This window comes from Capricornis sumatraensis, chromosome 17, assembly GCF_032405125.1.
Source record: "Capricornis sumatraensis isolate serow.1 chromosome 17, serow.2, whole genome shotgun sequence".
NCBI lineage: Eukaryota > Metazoa > Chordata > Mammalia > Artiodactyla > Bovidae > Capricornis > Capricornis sumatraensis.
In genome coordinates this window covers 69,672,323-69,691,811 of record NC_091085.1, presented here as the reverse complement: position 1 = coordinate 69,691,811, position 19,489 = coordinate 69,672,323, and positions in this window count along the sequence as shown.

Below are 19,489 nucleotides of genomic sequence, written 5' to 3'. Positions count from 1 at the left end.
CCGGCGGCCCAGGTACCGCCGCGCCCCGCCCCTTGCCCCGCCCCGCGCTCGAGGAGCCCCGCTTCCGGGCGGCCCCTGGCGGCGGAGGGGGCGCTGCGGCGCGGAGTCGCGCGCGCGAGGGAAGGGGCTCGGCGACGGGCCCCGAAGACGCCCAGACCTTGGTGGCGCCGGCAGTGCCCGGGAGCACGCCCAGAGGTTCCCAAATAACCCACAACCGCCGGAACCTCCAGAAATGCTGGCGGGGTGCACTGTCCAGGGGATACAACTTTCGAAAAGATGACGAGAGAAGTAAACTCGAGACCCAAGGAGGATGAAGGCAGGCTGTGTATGACACCGCCACCCCGAACCCCGGAGCCAGAATGGCTTGGAAGGACACTGCTGGAAGGAACGGCTCCCCTCTATGGGGGCTTCACTCATTCCCAGTACCCTAGAATGGGACCAGGATGACAGTTCTCAGAACCGAAGAGAAGCCAGGTGGCACCCGCATAACCTGGACTTTGCAGGGTCTGGTGATGCTCAAGTCTCAGGTAGGACCCATCTGCTGCCCCTCCAGCTCTTGTCCTCCTCCTGCCCTCTTGCCCGTATAGATGGTAAAGAAATTTCTGCTCTTGGTAGGCAGGCAGGAAGACCCGTAGGCCTGGTTTGCATCTCAGACCCCAGCTCTGCCACTTACCATCGGGGTATCTTGGGCAAGTGTCATCAGCCTCTCTCAACCTTGTTTTCCTGTTCTGTAAAATGCAGATGATAATCATAACTAACTTCTCAGTAACATCTGATAACACTATCACATAAAAGGCCTAGCCCAGTGTTCACAGCAGGGCCACAAGTGCAGTTCAGGAAGTTCCCTTCCCTCTGCACCTGGTAAGGCCCCATCCCCCACTCTTGTTTAGTAATGGGATACCAGAGACTTGAAAGGATGGGGTGTGAACCTCCCAGGCTCTCCCTGTTCTGGTCTCTCCAAATCACATGGATGATGCCATCCGTGCAGGATAGTGTGAAAGTCGCTCAGTCGTGTCCAACTCTTTGTGACCCCATGGGCTATATAGTCCATGGAATTCTCTAGGCCAGAATACTGGAGTGGGTAGCCTTTCCCTTCTCCAGGGGATCTTCCCAAATGAGGAACTGAACCCAGGTCTCCCACATTACGGGCAGATTCTTTACCAGCTGAGCCACCAGGGAAATCCATCCATGCAGGAGAACAGGGTAAGTCTGATCACAGCTTCAACTCCACAGAAGGGTAGATGGACAGATTGCCAATAAGCTACACTTCACTCCCGCTGAGGGCTCACCCCTCTCTGTACTGTCTGCCTATGCAAACATCATTCCATTTGCAAGGATTTAAGAAAAACAGGGTGGGAAAAACACCTTGCCCAGAAGCCAAGGTGAACAAGGGGAATTCCTTTTGTTCTCCAGCAAATTGTTCCCCACAGCCAATCCCACTGACAGAGGAACCTGGCCTGCTACAGTCCATGGGGTCACAGAGTGGGACATGAATGAGCGACTAGCGCTTTCACTGTTCACTTTCACCTACTCTGAGGGCCTGAATTGCCACATCAAAACCATCAGGTTCCTGGAGCACAAATGCTGAGGCAGGCTGGGGTGCCTCATTGGCACGTCCACTCTCTCGGCGTCCCAGATCAGTCAGTGTCTTACCTGTTCCAGCCCTCAGAGTAATCAGTGTTGGGCAGGATTAACAACCAATGTCCATTCTGGATAAATCACAGGAGATAAAGTACCTTATCCGAATCCTTCCAGAGTTTCTGAAAGCAGTGGGCTGAAGGGTATTTTAAATCCCCACTATGCCCCCTCTTGATGAGCTTTCTGAAATTCCCTCAGTATACTTGGGCAAGACCTCTGTTAGCGACCAGTTTCTGAAAAAGTGAAGACTCTGGTCACATCACTTATGATCTTAAATAAAACAAATTAAGATTATGTTCATAGGACAAGTGGATGAAACACTTGCCCTCAGATCCTAGGTTATCCTGGATATAGGCCCAGATGCCATTTCATTTGTCAAATGTGTTAATTTGGACATTCACTTGACAAATCCTTCTAGAACCAGGTGCTGTGTGAGTCACCTGGGACATAAAGATTCATCCACTCATTCCACAAACACTTGAGTGCCTGCTGTTTGCCAGGCACCATGTTAGGTACCAGGGACATGGTGGTAAACAAAAACTCTCTATCCCTAGCAACAGATGGACAACTGGAGATGCACAGATAAGTAATGGTGACCAGCTGGTGGCGTTCGGTGCTGTGAAGAGATATGAAGCGGGTAGGAGGGGAAGACTTAATGGAGGGTGCTACCTTAGACTGTGTTAGGAAGGCGCTTTCTAAGGAGGGGATGTTTGAGCAGAGATCGAAGTGAAGCAAGGGAGCAGGCCAGGGATATATATATCCCTGGCAGTTTTCCGGCAGAGAGGAGACAGGTCAAAAGTCCCAAGAAGGGGGACTTCCCTCGTGGTCCAGTGGTTAAGATTCAAGCTTCCAATGCAGGGGTGAGAGTTCGATCCCTGGTCAGAGAACTAAGATCTTACATGCCTCATGATGTGGCCAAAAAGTTAAAAAAAAAAAAAAAAAAGAAAGAAAGAAAGTCCCAAAGAGGGAATGACTTGGCACTTCCCAGAGAAGCAGAGACAAGTGCGGCTGCAAAAAGGAGAGCGATAGAGATGAAACTGGAGAGGAAGGCAGGGGCCGGAGAGCCCAGGGCTTTGGGAGTTTTTAAGTATCGAGGGAAACCACTAGCAGGTTTGTGGTAGAGACGAGGCACCTGGTTGTTCGAGGAGCATTGATGGCTTCGCAGCAAGTCCGTTGCCCGGATGGAGACACGGCAGCGTGAGCCGGCCAGGTGCTGTTGCGTGGAGCAGGTGAGGGAGCAGGGTGGCTTGGACTAGGCCAAAAATAGGGGAGGCAGGAAGGGGCGGTCAGAGTCAGGAGATTCGTGAAGAATCACGGTAAGCTTCGGTTCCTGCTCTCCAGGAATTTGCACACACACAAAAGCAAAAACAAAAAAAAAAGGATAAACCCTGCTATAATATCAAGGGAAACTTGCGATAAGGGCAGGACAAGCTAGGTTATTCGGGAGCACCAAGCAGAACCCTTAAGGGAGCTGGAGAAGCATCGGAGAAGGTGACATTTGAGCTGTGTTTTGAAGAAGTGAAATTCCACCAGGTGAATAAGGAAGGTAAAAGGAAGGTCATTCCAAGGAAGGGGGACAGCTTCTGTGAAGGCTTGGGAGTGTGAACCTGCAGAGGGACTTTGGGAACGATCTATGGTTTGTGGGGAGGAGGGGTAAGGGCTGGAAGACAGGCCTGGAAAGGTGATTGGACCAAACTGTGAAGGCTCTGGAATGTGATATAGTCAAGAATCTGTCCTTTTTTCTACAGACAAGACAGATGCCTTGACGGTTTTATGCGTGCATATAGGACATAAGCAGAACTGTGTTTTTGAAGAAAATGATGATGCATTGTGGAATAGACTAAAAGGACACTGAAGGCAGGACCAAGCAGGAAATTAGGTCCACTTCTTTAACATAAATGTTCAAGTCCCCGCCATGTGCTAGGCACTGGAAACAGAGCAGTAATTAAGGGAACATGGTGCCTTTCCTTATGGGTTGTGAGTCTGATGGGGGGGTAATAACGACTAAAAGTAGACTCTGGGTCAGATTCAGGAAATATTTCAGAAATGTCACTGTTAAGACATGGCAAGTTCTAGATGTAGAAAATAAGAATGGCTTTCCTCTCTGTTTTTTTGCATTAATGGGAGTATAGTTACTGCAAAGTATCCTGCCATGTAGAAATAATTTTTTAAATAATCCTTTTGGATTATACATACTTTTATAGCTTTAAAAGCATTGTCACATAAAGCCTCTCACTTGCCTTTAAATGTTATACAAATTGCAATTATTAACTAATTATATGTTGTGTTATTTGACTGCATAACCTTTGATGAAAGTTATACAAAAGAAGAGCTGTTGTGGAGTGCTGGAAAGACAAAAGGACAGTTAAAAAGAGATGGGTCTGGGACCACATTACTGTAGAGAGAACAGTGTGTTTAGCTGTCTTGGTGTCTCATTTCTAGCAGCATGCATTCAAAGGAGTAAGGCAGGATTAAGGGCAAAGTTTTTTAAATGTACACGGATTTCTCATTTAAAATGCCTCAGTCTGATGATGTCATGTCCCTGTAGCAAACTCCTTTAAAAACTGTTCTGTCCTGACCAGAACTTATGTCATGCTGAGAGTCATGAAAAAGGTGGACAGCGGTGCTCGGATTAATTCCCCTGACGTTTCCTGTCGAGCTGGCTCCTTTCTGCCACTGTCAGAATCAAATTTTGTACTTAATCTCTCCCTTGTTTTCAGATGACAAAATCTCTCTGTTAGGTTTCAGAAAGCTGGGATTACAAAATGTTCTTATGGCTTTAAGTCCTCTGTGGTGATTGGAGAACTCGAGAAAGGATTAGATGAGAATTTTTTTTTCAAGAGGTCGGCGGGGAAGGGACAGTCAGTGAACTGAATAGGGGATTCCTTTTCGGATATCTGCCTTTGGACCCGAATGTTCATCACTTAAGAGGATTCCAAGATTTTTAAAATAAAATGAAAAGGGATGTGGATTATAAGAATATATATGCAGAACTGAACTGTACGTTTGAAACTAGACTTCCTGCTGTGTATAAATTATAACTCAATACAGAGAAAAATCAAGCAAGCAGGACAGACAGAGCAAAAATAATTAACACTGACAAGTAGAACCAACTACCAGACTGTCTTAGGGACACGAATTATGATTTTCAAAATAGTGGGGACTGAATTCCATTGGAAGAGGCTCTGACGGTGAGGCCAGGGTTTTCACCAACTGATTGCTATGTAGGCCATTAGCCATGCATGGTTTTGGGGGTGCAGTTTGTTTGTACCCCTCCTCCTAGCTAGCAAATTCTTTGTTTACTTGTTCCCTTGTTTCAAGGGCAAAGGAGACAAAAAGCATAGATGAGGGGAATTCATGGGGTCGCAAAGAGTCAGACACAACTGAGCAACTGAACTGAACTGAACAGATGACTGGTCAGAGGTTACCATTTTCTTTTAAGGACAGCCTATCTGATCTCCAAGTATTAAACATATCATCACCAACATTCTTATTCAGAGCATTCCTCTTTGTCTTCCCCTATCCCAAAGCAGTTCTCAGCCTCTCTGAGATCTTGACTGGATACAGGAAGTGATCTCACCCCCCACCCTCGCCCTGCCATGTGTTATTCCTTTAATACGATTGCCACACACCCCTGGCACACCCCTACACTGCGTAGACACGTACACTCCATATACAACACACTGGAAATCACCATTACATCCATACAGTTTCCATCAGCTGAAATGCAGCCCATGTTGAGATGACCTAAGGACATTCCAACCATGCTGGCCTCCTTTATTATCTGTCTCCGCAACTAGACTGTGTGTTCCATGAAAGCAGAGAAAGGGTTTTATTCACTACTGGCTATCCAGCATCTAGCAAGGTGGCCGACACGTAATAGCACCATAGGTGCGCACCTGACATTGAGTGAACGAGTCACAAATTGAAAGCAGCAAAACATTTGTTGTTTTTAGAGAAATTGGTTCCCTCTGTTTGGACTCAGTGGTGGGGAAATGGAACTGAAGAAGATTCCACGTGGTTTGCTTTGTTTTCCTCCATCAGACAGATTGTGTCTGTCGTCTGTATGTGCAGCCTGGATCTTGAGTGACCAGCCAGCGTAAAGGTACATGTGACCTTTTAAGGACCAGGCATGTTTTTGCCGGAGGCAGGAGGGTTCTATGCTTTAATTGCCTGGAGGTTCCATCCAAAATTCGAATCAGCCAACAGTGCAGTCTGTGAACAGGGCGGTTACATCTGCGGCACTTGGAGTCGAGCCTGGCTCGACACCCGAGCAGACCTCCTGGTTCTGCACGGTTGAAAACGAAGTAGCAATGGCCACTCACAGTGCTGCATGGAAAGACAGAGCTTGCTCATGCAATCTCCTAAAATAACAGCCTCTGAACAGACTTAAAAATTAGCAGAAGGATGTGAGGCACTTGGAAATGCAGAGGTAGAACTATTTACCAATTGATATGGAAGTATTTCAATATTTTCACAACTGGAGCATATCAGCTCATTTCCGGTCCTAAGTATTAATATCAGCAGAACTGTACCCACCACAGGCTGCTTGAGAAGCCTTTGTTCCCTTTTAGATGAGCTACGTGGGCAGCATCTTTGCCTGGACATCTGAACATTGTGGTTTCGCTGACAGGGCCTTGCTGGGAAGCTCCTTCCCTTACAGAGTGCTGAGATAATTTTCCTTAAGCAAAGATGACATCACTGACCTGAAGGCGGATCCAGGCAACTGCCCTATCTGGGGAACAATCATTCCTGCAGGTATGTGACTCATTGGAGCAAGAGAGAGAGAAAAAGAATTTCAGAGACCTTATCGAGCAGATCTCTGGTCTCCTGTACTCTAACACAGCCAGCCCTATCCCCAGGCTATGTGTAACCCAGCAACAAGGATGGACCGGGGACCAGGCTGGGTGAGGAAGGTCTGGAGCTAAAATTGCCAAAGATGCTTCAGACGTTAATGGAGGAGGGCGTTTAGAAGAGATGCAGCAAAGTCTCTGCCCTGGCAACTTCACTTTCTGTTCTCTTTTTATCTGCTTTCAGTATTTCCAATTAATCTTGGAATGAGAGCCCCAGGCAAGAAGCCAGCGGTGCCTGAGGAATGCTAAAGAGCAGACTAAGCCAGGGAAACAAATGCCAGCGAGGGACCCCACAGCAAAGAGACAGACACCGTGAGCAACTCTCCGGTTACCATGAGGCTCGAGAGGCATGTGTGCGGGTCTCTGCGTTGGCACCATCTGCCAATTCCTCAGGAGGACAGAACAAACCGGCGAGGCATGAAGATTAGATTATGTAATGCTCGAGGATTGCTGTTTTCAAAGAGGAAACAAATGGAACGAATTGATTTGCTTGTCAGAGTCATGTCAGTAAAGGAGACCCATTCCCTCCTCTTCCAAGAGGACTTCATTAAAGAGGGGGATGATTTCACAGAATCAGAAAATGTGAGACCACGATGGACTCCATTCACAAGAGCAAGTCCAATTTCCGGAACTGCACTGACAAACCCGCTTCTGGTCCTCTGGCCTGAAAAATGACTATTCAGCCACTACCTAAAAGGTACCAACACGCAAGGAACATAATTGCCAGTTGCCAGCCACAAGATTCAGAACCTGGGCGCTTTGCCTGAACTGAACTCGCTCGCTTCTGGGGAGGGAAGCAGCATCTACTTTTGAGTCCAGTAGGGTCATAGGTATATTCCAAGCTCTAAACAAGTGCTTCTTTGATAGGGTGGGGAGGTGTTCTGAAAAATATGTGCATCAGGAAGAATCCCTTGCATTTCTGGGATTCTTTGGTCAAAGCTGGGCTTCTCTCAAAATGTCCAGCTTAATACTTTTTATGGAATGTTCAGTAGATCCAAAGAATAAACACATGATAACCTGGAACCTCCTGCCACAGGGCCATCCCTAAAGGTTTCATTGTCTAAGACATCAAGATTTAAATGTCAGGTATGTACCAGATACTTTTCCATTTGACTTTCCTGATCTACTGTCTGACCTGGGATGCTCCCCTGTACAGACGCCATGGACTTGACACTCTAGCTTCCATTTAGGTACAGCCAGTGGGAGGTGGCAGCAGCAGACTGGAGGGCAGAAGGACACTGAGGGTGATGTATTCATTTCCCTGCTTCCCTCCCTGCCAGTGGCCTCAGGTTGGTTATGTCTTTTGATAAAAGGTCACTGCTCCCTCTCAAGGCAGCCCTTTCCACACAGCTCTCTTTCTGGGTTCTAGAATTTCTCCCTCTCTTTTAACTTTTAGCTCTAGGAATGGTAAGCTGCTAAGTCACTTCAGTCATGTCCGACTCTGTGCGACCCCATAGACGGCAGCCTACCAGGCTCCGCCATCCCTGGGATTCTCCAGGCAAGAACACTGGAGTGGGTTGCCATTTCCTTCTCCAATGCATGAAAGTGAAAAGTGAAAGTGAAGTCTCTCAGTCGTGTCCGACTCTTCGCGACCCCATGGCCTGCAGCCTACCAGGCTCCTCCATCCATGGGATTTTCCAGGCAAGAGTACTGGAGTGGGGTGCCATAGGCCCCAGTTATTCCTAGCCTCCTGGATACTGCACTCAGTTCAGTACTGTCCAACTCTTTGCGACCCCATGGACTGCAGCACGCCAGGCTTCCCTGCCCATCACCAACTCTCGGAGCTTGCTCAAACTCATGTCCATCCAACCATCTCATCCTCTGTCGTCCCCTTCTCCTCCCGCCTTCAACCTTTCCCAGCATCAGGGTCTTTTCTAAGGAGTCAGTTCTTCGCATCAGGTGGCCAAAGTATTAAGAGTTTCAGCTTCAGCATCAGTCCTTCCAGTGAACATTCAGGACTGATTTCCTTTAGGATGGACTAGTTGGATCTCCTTGCAGTCCAAGGGACTCTCAAGAGTCTTCTCCAACACCACAGTTCAAAAGGATCAGCTTTTTGGTGCTCAGCTTTATGGACACTGCACTACCCCTATGATTTCCCTACACTTTACCCAAACCTTTGTAAATAGTCCCTTTATTAAACCCTCCTCTAATTATCTAATTTGAACATACCATCTGCTCCTTATACAGAACCTGACTGATACACCTACCACACGTGTCAGTCTGTTCCAGGCCCACAGTTGTTTTTTTTTTTAAAAAAAGAGTAGCAAAATGAATAATACAATATGCTACTACTTTATAGTTATTCTCAATGTTCACCTTTTCACAACGCTATAATAACAACTTAAAGATAAAACCTAATTCCTCCTTACAACATAATTGTGCAGTAGCGTTTGTATGAGCTAAATATAAATCAAGAACAAGCTTTTTCATGCCATCAAAATTCATGTGAACAACTATAAAGAGAGAGCTATAGAACTGATGCCCCCGACTTGAGATTTAGCAGATTTATCCCAGTATTTAAATCAACCACGCAAGTACTCAAATGTCTACTACATGGCCAGAAAGATGGAAATCTCACAGTGAGGAATAACATCGCCATGGGCTCTGACATGGTGAAATGTGGTCTTGTTTTATGCAACAAATGTGTTCCTAAAAAGTTGAATAGGGACTGTATTTCCATAAATCAAGTAATAAGTTGGATCAGGGGGACCTCACTATTTGAATAATCATTTTGTAAAATAATCACCCTTTGATCTTATGAACCAATTCCACTTTTTTCACCCATCCAGAGTACTTCAAATGAAATTTATCTTTAGTCTGTAGGGAGACTTGGTCTCCTTCCGTGCTCTCGGAATAGCAGAATTTGTGAAATGGAATTCAGAGGAAAGATAAGGGAACTACCATTTATAGACCACATAGAATGCTAGGCAATTTGCATCTGTTAGCACATTTAATCCTGGAGGTAAATGCATATTCTATCATTCCCTTATTTTCTCCTTCTGAAAAAAAAATTATTTTGGCAGGTACGGAATTGAAAAATCCACTTTTTTTAAAAAATGAGAAAACAAGGCAAAAATATTGTCCAGTGCAGGGCCATAAACACTGCGTTATTCCCCAACCTCAATGGCTTCCCACTGCTCTCAGGATCAAGTCCAAAATTCTTTAGCGTGCCTCTGTTCCGCCTCAGTTCTCTCAACCATCCCGGCTTCTCCCCACTCGAAGGCCCTGTGCTCTGTTCCCAGATCTGTCGGCAGCCTCCCTCTCCCCTCCTCCAGACTGAGATGCATCCGTCCGGTTTCCACTCGCCTGACACTTGCCAGGGAATGTGTGTCTCCCCAGCTGGGGGTGTCACTGCACCCCCAGATCGGAACACCAGTGAAGAGCTGAATGCTCAGTTGTTGCCTGACTGAACCCAGGAGGCCTGCCCTGCCCGATGATGGCCATTTCTCTACCAATTCTTTGGACCCAGGTTTCCTTTGGTCCCCAGGGCCCGGCAAAGCATTCCTCAATAATGGAAAAGGTCAAAAGCACCTCTGAGGTTCTACAAAGTGTTTGGTTTCTCTCTTCCCCTCAGGCATATACCCAGGCACTCCAAGATCTGAGATGAGGGGAGAACACGACAGTGCCCAGAGCCCCAGGGGGAGCATAACGTTCCTCCGGCTCGGCGCCTTGGACTCGTCTGGCTTCCAGCCCCATGGCTTGTGGATGCGGCGCGTGCACGAGAGGATGACTTACCCTGTTATCTTGCCACCCTCGCCCAGTTGTTGCAGCTGCACATTTCAGCCTGGTCCGATTGAAAACAGGAGGCAGTGTTGGAATGGGAGAGAGATTCAGAAGGTCACTGAGGCGGTCAGGGTGGGCTTGGGCTGTAGTGAGCATCGCCCAGTGACAGGCATTGCACTAAATGGCCCCAAGGACTTTGTGTAGTAGGGACCAATGTGTCCGTTTTACAGATAGAGAAAATGAGGCTCCTGTGGCTTGGGGAACTTGACCACAGCCACCAGTAACGACAGTCCTGGGATTTGAACCCAAGTTTCTCTAGATCCTCAACACCCAAGCTCTCTTAGGCCCTTGTTCCTTCTTCAAAAGTAGAGGTTGTTTTCCTGAAGTGTGGTCATCACTGGGAAGGAGTTCCTGCTCTCTTTCCCTAGTAACGCAGAGCCACCTGCCTGCCTGGGTTCATGTCTTACCTGTATGACTTTGAACTAGTCATGTCACCACTGAGCCTCATCATTGTTATAAAATGACACTCCTGCCTGCCTTCCACTACTCAGAAAAATGAATTCTACCCACCAGATGCCAGATACTGTGCTAGGTAATTTCGGGGTGTGCAAAAAACAGAAGCGATGTGTGAGTAAATGAGATACTGTATGAACAGGCTATTAAACTCCAAAGCCCTTTAGTAATATATGAAACGGGCTCTGGGACTTCCTTGGCAGTCTAGTGATCAAGACTCTGTGCTTCCATGGCAGGGAATGCAGGTTTCATCCCTAGCTGGGAAACAGAGATTCCTGAATGCCCCTTGGTGTAATATTCATTGGAAGGACTGATGCTGAAGCTGAAACAACAATACTTTGGCCACCTGATGCGAAGAACTAACTCATTTGAAAAGACCCTGATCTGGGAAAGATTGAAGGCAGGAGGAGAAGGGGATGACAGAGGATGAGATGGTTGGATGGCATCACCAACACGATGGACATGAGATTGAGTAGGCTCGGTTGGTGATGGACAGGGAAGCCTGACGTGCTGCAGTCCATGGGGTTGCAACAAGTCGGACACGACTGAGTGACTGAACTGAACTGTAGCCAAAAAACAGGGGGGCTTTCCTAGTGAATGAAGAATCCACCTGCCAATGAAAGAGACACAGGTTTGATCCCTGATCTGGGAAGATCCCACATGCCACAGAGCAACTAAGCCCATGCGCAAAGCTACTGCTGAGTCAGTGCTCTAGAACCCAGGAGCCACAGCCGCTAAGTCTGTGTGCCCTAGAGTCTGATCTCCGCAACAAGGGAAGCCCCCCTCAGTGAGAAGCCTGCACACCACCACTGGGGAGTAGCCCCCACTTGCTGCAACTAGAGCAAAAGCCCGTGCAACAGCGGAGACCCAGCACAGCCAAAAATGAATTTCAAAAAGGGGTTCTGCCAGTATGTGTAGTGAGTTAGACGATAGCAAGTACCATGCAGAAAAATGAAGCAAGGAGAGGGATAAGGAGTGTGTTGCATGGGTAAGATTTTAAGTAGAAGGGTCAGGGCTAGGTCTCTCCTGAGACATCGGGATTTGAGAAAAAAAATAAAACCTGAGGAGATGAGAGAAGAAAACTGGGCAAGTTTGGATCCATTTCTCCTTAAGAACAGATGAGATCTAAACGGGGCCTGGAGTCCCCATGAAGCCTGCCGTGCACCAGTGGGCCTCCGTCATCCAACAGTGGGCAGCGCTGCAGTGGGTTCCTCTCAGCTGGCTCCTGAGGAAGTACCCACAGCCTGTTACAGGTATGAGGATTCACAGCCAACAAGGTCTTCCCTTGCATCTCCAGAGAAGTGAGTGTTCCCATCAGTGAATTGCAGACGGGTCTGCTGTCATGCCCTTGTAAATGTCTGATTTTTGCTCCACTGAAAACAAAAAGAAGCAGGAAGATGTCAGCCTGTGCCGACATTTTGCTGCCATGTCCCATCTCGGCCCAAACACACGTAGAGGCTCATTCACACAGATGCATCTGCTCAAAGTCCCTAATGTAGGTTCAAGAGTGCTGGTGTATGCCTGCTTCCAGGCCCCAGAGCTCTGCAGAGAGAAGCCTAGTCTGGGAGAAAAATTCAAGCCGGCCTTGGCCAGCTCTCCTTTCAGCACACATGTTTTTTTAAAAAAGTATATCACAGGAACCAGGCTGATGGGATAGAGCCCAATGACTATCCAAACTGGGAGGCTACTGACTGAGGCCCAGAGGGGTGAAATTAGCTGTCCAAGGTCACACAGCAAGTCTGTGAAAAATCCCAGTGAATTCGTACTGCCAACGAATACTCTTTGAATGCCATATATGTGCCAGGCACTAGGGTTACGGCAGTAATCAAAATGGACAAAAATATCTGTTCCCCTGAAGCTGATGTTCTAATGGAAGGAAACAGACAATAAAATGATAAATTAGTAACGTATGTAATGTGTTGGATGATGGCAACCACCACGGAGAGAAATGAAGCAGGAGAAGGGATCAGGAGTATTCTGTGTAGGTGCAGTTTAAAGTCAAAGGGTCAAGGAAAGCATCACTAAGAAGCTGGCATTGAAGCAAAGACCTGAAGGAGGTGAGGGAGGAAGACGGGCCAGGATCTAGGGAAGAGAGTCCCAGGAGGAGGAAGCAGAGCGAGACCCCAAGGCAGGGACGTTCCACTCGTGCTCCCAGGAGAAGGAAAGGAGCCACGCCAGGTAGGAGCTTTGTAGGCTGCTGGTAAGGACTGTGGCTTTTACTCCAGACGAGATGGAAAACCACTGGAGAGTCTGGGGCAGAGAAATAACATCATCTGACCCAAGAAAAAAGTCTGAAGCGATGATCGCTCATTCGTTAATTCATTCATTCAAGCCTCTTAGGTACCAGGCACTCTGCTGATGACAAGCCAGACACCCCCAGAGTGAACCACAGGGCACTTGAGGGTGTATTTTATGCTGACTGGAGAGTCCAGAGCAAGGAGAAGGGAGGCCAGGCCATGGCCTTCCCCAACCACTTGCCTTCCCTCTCTGCCCCGCAGGCCAGGGCCAAGGGCCCCAGGTAGCTGCAGGGCTCCGTGATCCGGAGGCTGCTAGAACCTGCAGGTTATAAATAGTATCTCCTACGGCTGGGAGTCAAGCTGCTCAGTCTGAATGAGTCAGAGGCTCAGAGCCACAGCCCCCCAAACTGCAGCATTACTCCTGGATCCCACCGTTCCATCCCAGGCTCCCCCGCTGACCTCCTAATCAAGGCCTGGCCTCTGCTTCTTACCATGACTCTCTCTGACCCTGTCACTCTCCCCTGACCCCAGCTCAACCCGCCTGGAGCACCAGAAGGCCCACTGGTTCATTAGTTCTGGGAGGCAGGATTGTATAATATTTAAAAGCTCAAGATCTGCACTTGGGCTTACCTAGATTTCAGGCCCGACTCAGCTACTTCCTGGCTGTATGACCTTTGGCAAGTCACTTCACACTGGGAGCCCCATATTCCTCATTCAATAATGAGGAATAATAACAGTAATTGTATTATGGTAATAATATTACTGTGATATTATGATGCTAATGACTGTACCTACTTCATGGAACTGATATGGGGAATTCAACAAGATACTCCACATAGGGTGCTAGCCCAGAGCCTGGCACATAGTGGCCATCAATTAATGGAGTGACTGTTGCTGTGCTCAATTAGATTCTAATCTGGAGAAGGGTAATAATAAATTAGAAAATGACAGTTTTCATCTAGTCTACAGAACACCTTCCAGGTGTTTGTAGTATGGGTTCCTGACATATAATGCCGTATCTCTCATCTTCATAACCAAGCAATTTCACCATCTCCATGTCACACAGGAAGAAACTGAGACTCAGAGAGAGCTGGATGACTTGTCCAAGCCCCACGGGCCCTGGTGAGGCAGCATCTGACGTCAGCAGAAAGGCTTACCCAGCCCCCTCTGACTCTGGGGACATGTGCAGACACTTTCTCCTAGCCCACCCCACATGTGATATGCCAGTGAGCAGAAGTGGAGGGGTCAAGGGAAAGAAAAAGGGCAGGTGGGCAGGGGTGCAAGATATCTCTGCTTCTCTGACCATCCCTCCCACCTCCTGAGATGAGAAGCCCTCTCTGTGCCACCTCCCCAAAGCCTGGACTAGCCCTCCTTTGGGTGATACTGAATAAAACTCTTTTCTGCCTAACAGCTGCCAAAAGATTATCTGCTTAATAATTTTTATATGTTACACACATTAAGGATGAAGGTGATGGTGACGTTCCGACTTCCCTGACACCATCCCCTAACTTTGATCCTCCAGGGTTTTGTCTGGTCATCCTCCAAAACCTCCAAGTTCCAGAAAAATCTCCTTAAGTCCCCATTCCCCCACCCCCACCATACTAGGAGCCTTATAAAATAGTAGAAAGGGCATGCATTTGGCAGTGAGGTAAATCTGGGCTCCCTCCTGTCTCTGTCACTTCCCAGCTGTGTGACCTTGGGCAAGTCACTTCACCTCTCTGAGCCTCAATCATTTGCCAATATGCTAATGTATATTTAGCAACGTGGTCAGACAGGAAGTGACATTTATTCTGAGACCCGAATGATGAGAAGCCCTAGAGACCTGGCTAGCTGAGAGACCTAGAGGCAAGGAAAGAGGAGGCAGGGAGACCTCGAGAAGGGAATAAGCTTGATATATGGAGCGCGGGTGGTGGGACTGGAGTGAGCCAGGGTGGGGAGAGAGGGAGGTGAGGTCAGAGAGGTAGGCAGGGGCTAGTTCGCAGAGCTCCCGGTGACGACTATCCCGACTCCTCACGCTTGTCTGCGTTTTGGGGAGATGATGCATAGATCTAGCACAGAGCCTGGCATACGGTGGGCGCTCAATACGCAGTCACTATCATGATGATGAGTGTTCCTCGCCCTCCTCCTCCTCCTCCTCCTAGGGACCCTCATGTCCTTCCCCTGCATCTTACCCCCGTCTCCCCCACCGTCTCTCCCTGGTCCCAGGAAAAGGACCGGGAGTTGGCAAGTGTCACAGCAGGAAGGAGGAAGCATTCCCCGTTCTCCTTCTCAATCCCCCCCACCAAAAAAAAAAACCCTCCCACCGCAGCCCAGTGATTTTCCTGCCTCTCACAAGGCGATCTTATTAAACATCTCGAAAAAATATTCTCTCACTCCCTCTCTCTTTATTTATAAGAATCAACTTAACACCCTGCTCCTTTGTTCTATTTGGAAACTGGAACAGCCTGGTTTATATTTAGCTGAAATCCTGCTCCTTTCCCCACAGATTCCGGCACAGCCCGATGAGCTAGAGGGGCTAAGGAAGGAGGAGGACAGGGGTAGGGGAAGAAAGAGCCATGGCAGGGACAGACAGTGCCGTCTCCCAGGGGCCCGGGTCTCCACCAAGTCCGAAGGACCTGGAAGGGTAGGAGCTGAACTCTTCCCAGGACTTGGGGTGATCCAATCCAGGCTTTGTGCATCATCCTCTCACTCTCTAGTCCCGTCCAGGTATCCCCAGAAGAAAAGACGAGGGGACGGAATATGGAGAAGAAAGACCCCAGCCTTAATCTGGAACCAGGCTTGGAAAGACTGTGTAAGGCACTTATTAAGAGTGGGGGTCTGGGTTCACATCCAGTCTCTCCTCTGCCCTTCAGGAGCTGGCTGCCCCCCCGGGAGGCTGATGTGCTCATTACCATGCCCGGCACACAAATAGTGGCTGTCATTATCAGTCACTGTGGGCTGAAGGAAACCTCTCAACTCCTCAAACTTTAAGACTCCCCACAAAAGCTGCTTCCTCCATGAAGCCTTCCCAGATTAAAACTTGTCTTTTCAGGTGACAGCACTGGGTTAGACACTGGGGCTATGGAGACAAATGAGCAAGAACACTTGGGGCCTGCAGTGTGATCAAAGATGGACACACATAATTGCCACAGAGAGGACTAAGTTCCAGAAGATTCTTCTTTTTTTTTTTAATTCCAAAAAATTCTTAAGCTCCCTTTGGGCAAAGCTAGTTTCCACTCTCTTGCATTGGAGAAGAAAATGGCAACCCACTCCAGTGTTCTTGCCTGGAGAATCCCAGGGACGGGAGAGCCTGGTGGGCTGCCGTCTATGGGGTCGCACAGAGTCGGACACGACTGAAGCGACTTAGCAGCAGCAGCAGCGGCTTTCCTTTGTTTCTCACTATAACTGTAGAGCTAAAGACACCACCTGGCACACTGAGAGACAGCATAGAAGAGTGGTTAAGGACCTACCTGGGAGGGGCTTCCTGATGGTCCAGAGGTTAAGAATCCACCCTGCAATGGAGGGGACATGGGTTCAATCCCTGGTCAGAGATCTAAGATCCAACATGCCACAAAGCAACAAAGGCTTGTGCACCATAACTAGAGTCTATGCACCGCAGTGAAAGATCCCTCATGATCCAACGAAGATCCTGATTGCTGCAACTAAGACTCAATGCAACCCAATGAATAACAAATAAAAATCTGTCTAGGTAGACACGCAACCCTAGGTTTACAGAAACACTATTCGCAATAGCCAAGACATAGAAACAACTTGAATGTCCGTTGACAGGTGAATGGGTAAAGAAGGAGTAGTGCAGATATACAGTGGAATACTACTCAGCCATAGAAAGAACAAAATAATACCACTTGCAGCAACAAGGATGGACCCGGAGATTATCATACCAAGTGAAGTGAGTCAGAAAGAAAAAGACAAATATCATATGATATCACATATATGTAGGATCTAAATATGACACAGATGAACCTGTCTGTGAAACAGGAGCAGAATCATAGACATGGAGAGCAGACTGGTAGTTGCCAAGGGGGAAGATACTAGGGGAGGGCTGGAGTGGGGAGATGGGGTTAGCAGATGCAAGCTGTTATACATAGAATGGATAAACAACAAGACCCTACTATAGAGCCCAGGAAACTATATTCAACATCCTATGATAAACCATAATGGAAGGAATATAAAAAAGAATGTACATATAGCTCAATCCCTATGCTATACAGAAGCAATTCACACAGTATTATATATCAACTATACTTCAATTTTAAAAGAATTGCGGTGGTCCATATAATGGAATATTATTCATCCATGAAAAGGAGTGAAGTACTGACCATGCTACAGTGTGGATAGACCTCAAAAATGTCCTAAGTGAAAGAAGCCAGACATGAAAGGTCGGATATTCCATTTATATGAAGTTCCAGAATAGGCAAACCCATAGAGACAGAATGCAAATTGATGGTTACCACATCCTTGGGGAGACGGAATGGGACATAAGAACCACTTACTGGGTGCAGGGTTTCCTTTTGTATTGACTAAAGATATTTTGTCTTTATAGACTGGAGAGAGATGGTGGTCATGCAATGCCACTGAATTGTTTGCTTTAAAATTATTAATTGTTTGGGACTTCCCTGGCAGTCCAGTGGTTAGGACTCCATGCTTCCACTGCAGGGGCCACAGGTTTGATCCCTGGTTGGGGAACAAAGATCTGGAATGCTGTGTGGTGCAGCCAAAAATATAAATAAAAGATTAATTGTGTGTTAATCTTATGTTCATCTCAATTTATATATATACACGCACACACACACACACACACACACACAGAGTGGCTGACTACATGGTATTGATAGGACAAAACATTTGATAAAAGTTAATGCCTCGTCATTATTTAAAAACAAACAAACTTGAGCAGTGTCAGAAGAGAACTTCCTTAACCTATTGCAAAATACCTCACGTATATAATGCTGAAAATCTACACACTTTCCTCCCTGGGGGCTTCCCTTGTAGCTCAGCTGGTAAAGAATCCGCCTGCAATGCGGGAAACCTGGGATTGATCTCTGGGTTGGGAAGATCCCCTGGAGAAGGGAAAGGCTACCCACTCCAGTATTCTGGCCTGGAGAATTCCATGGACCGTATAGTCCATGGGGTCACAAAGAGCTGGACACCACTGAGCGACTTTCACTTTCATTTTTCCTCCCTGAGATTGGGAACAAGGCAAGAATATCTGCCCTTACCGCTTCATGCAACACTGGGAGGTCCTAGCCAAGACAATAAGACAAGGAAAAAAAGGGACAAAGGGCAAAGTGAAATGATCTTTATTTGCAGATGACATGATGATGTGTGTAGAAAACCCTAAAGAATTTACAAAACAAAACTAGAATTAATCATTTTATTTAACAAGATCAAAGGATATAAGGTAACTATATAAAAATGTAATTCTCTATATAGTCATCCCTTGGTATCCATGGGGGACTGGTTCTGGGAATCACCTGCCCATGGATACTGAAATCCACAGATGCTCAAGTCCCTTATACAAAAATGAGATAATACAGCCAGCTCTCCCTATTTGCAGCCGCAGAACATATGGATACAGGAGGGCAGACTATACTAGTAACAAACAATTGAGAAGTTAAATATATAAAAACATTTCCAATAGCATGAAAAAATATAGAATATTTAGGGATACATTTAACACAACATGTAAGATCTGCAGTCTGAAAACTACAAAACCTTCCTGAGAGAAATTAAAGAGCTAAATAAATGGAGAGATATACCACATTCATGTGTAAAATGTCATTCTCTCCATATTGATTTATAGATTCAATACAATCCTGATCAAAATTCCAGCAGAGTTTTTTTTTTTTGTAGAAATTATCAAGTAGATTATAAAATACATATGAAAATAAAGGGTAGCCAAAACAATTTTTGAAAACAGGAATGAATTGGCAGCACTTCATGCTACTTGATTTTAAGAATTACTATAAATCTGTAGTAATCAAGACAATGTATTAATATAAGAATACACATATGGATCAACAAAGCAGAATAAAGTCCAAAAGTCAATCCACATATATACAATCAGTTGATTATTTTACTGAAATGCCACGATGATTCAGTGGAAAAAGGAAGCTAGTATTGAAATATATCAACACACAAGGAAAAAAAAGAGCTATGACCCCTGCGTCATATCATACATAAAAACTTTTAGGAGAAAACGTAAGAAAAAACTTGTGACCTAAGGGTAGGCAAAAATTGCTTAGAACACAAAAAAGAGTAAACAATAAAAGTCATTGATTGATAAGTAGAACTTAAAATTTCAAACTTCTGTTCTTCAAAAAACGACTATTAAAAAATGAAACTGTAAGCCACAGACTAAGCAAAAATATTATGTGTGTCTCTCACAAAGTACTTCTCTATCCAGAATATATAAAGAAATCTTACAACTAAGTAACGAGAAGACAAATAACCCAATAAAACACAGGCAAAAGAATTATTAGTATTTTTAAATGTGTTATATGAATGAGTAGTTTTTTATTTCAA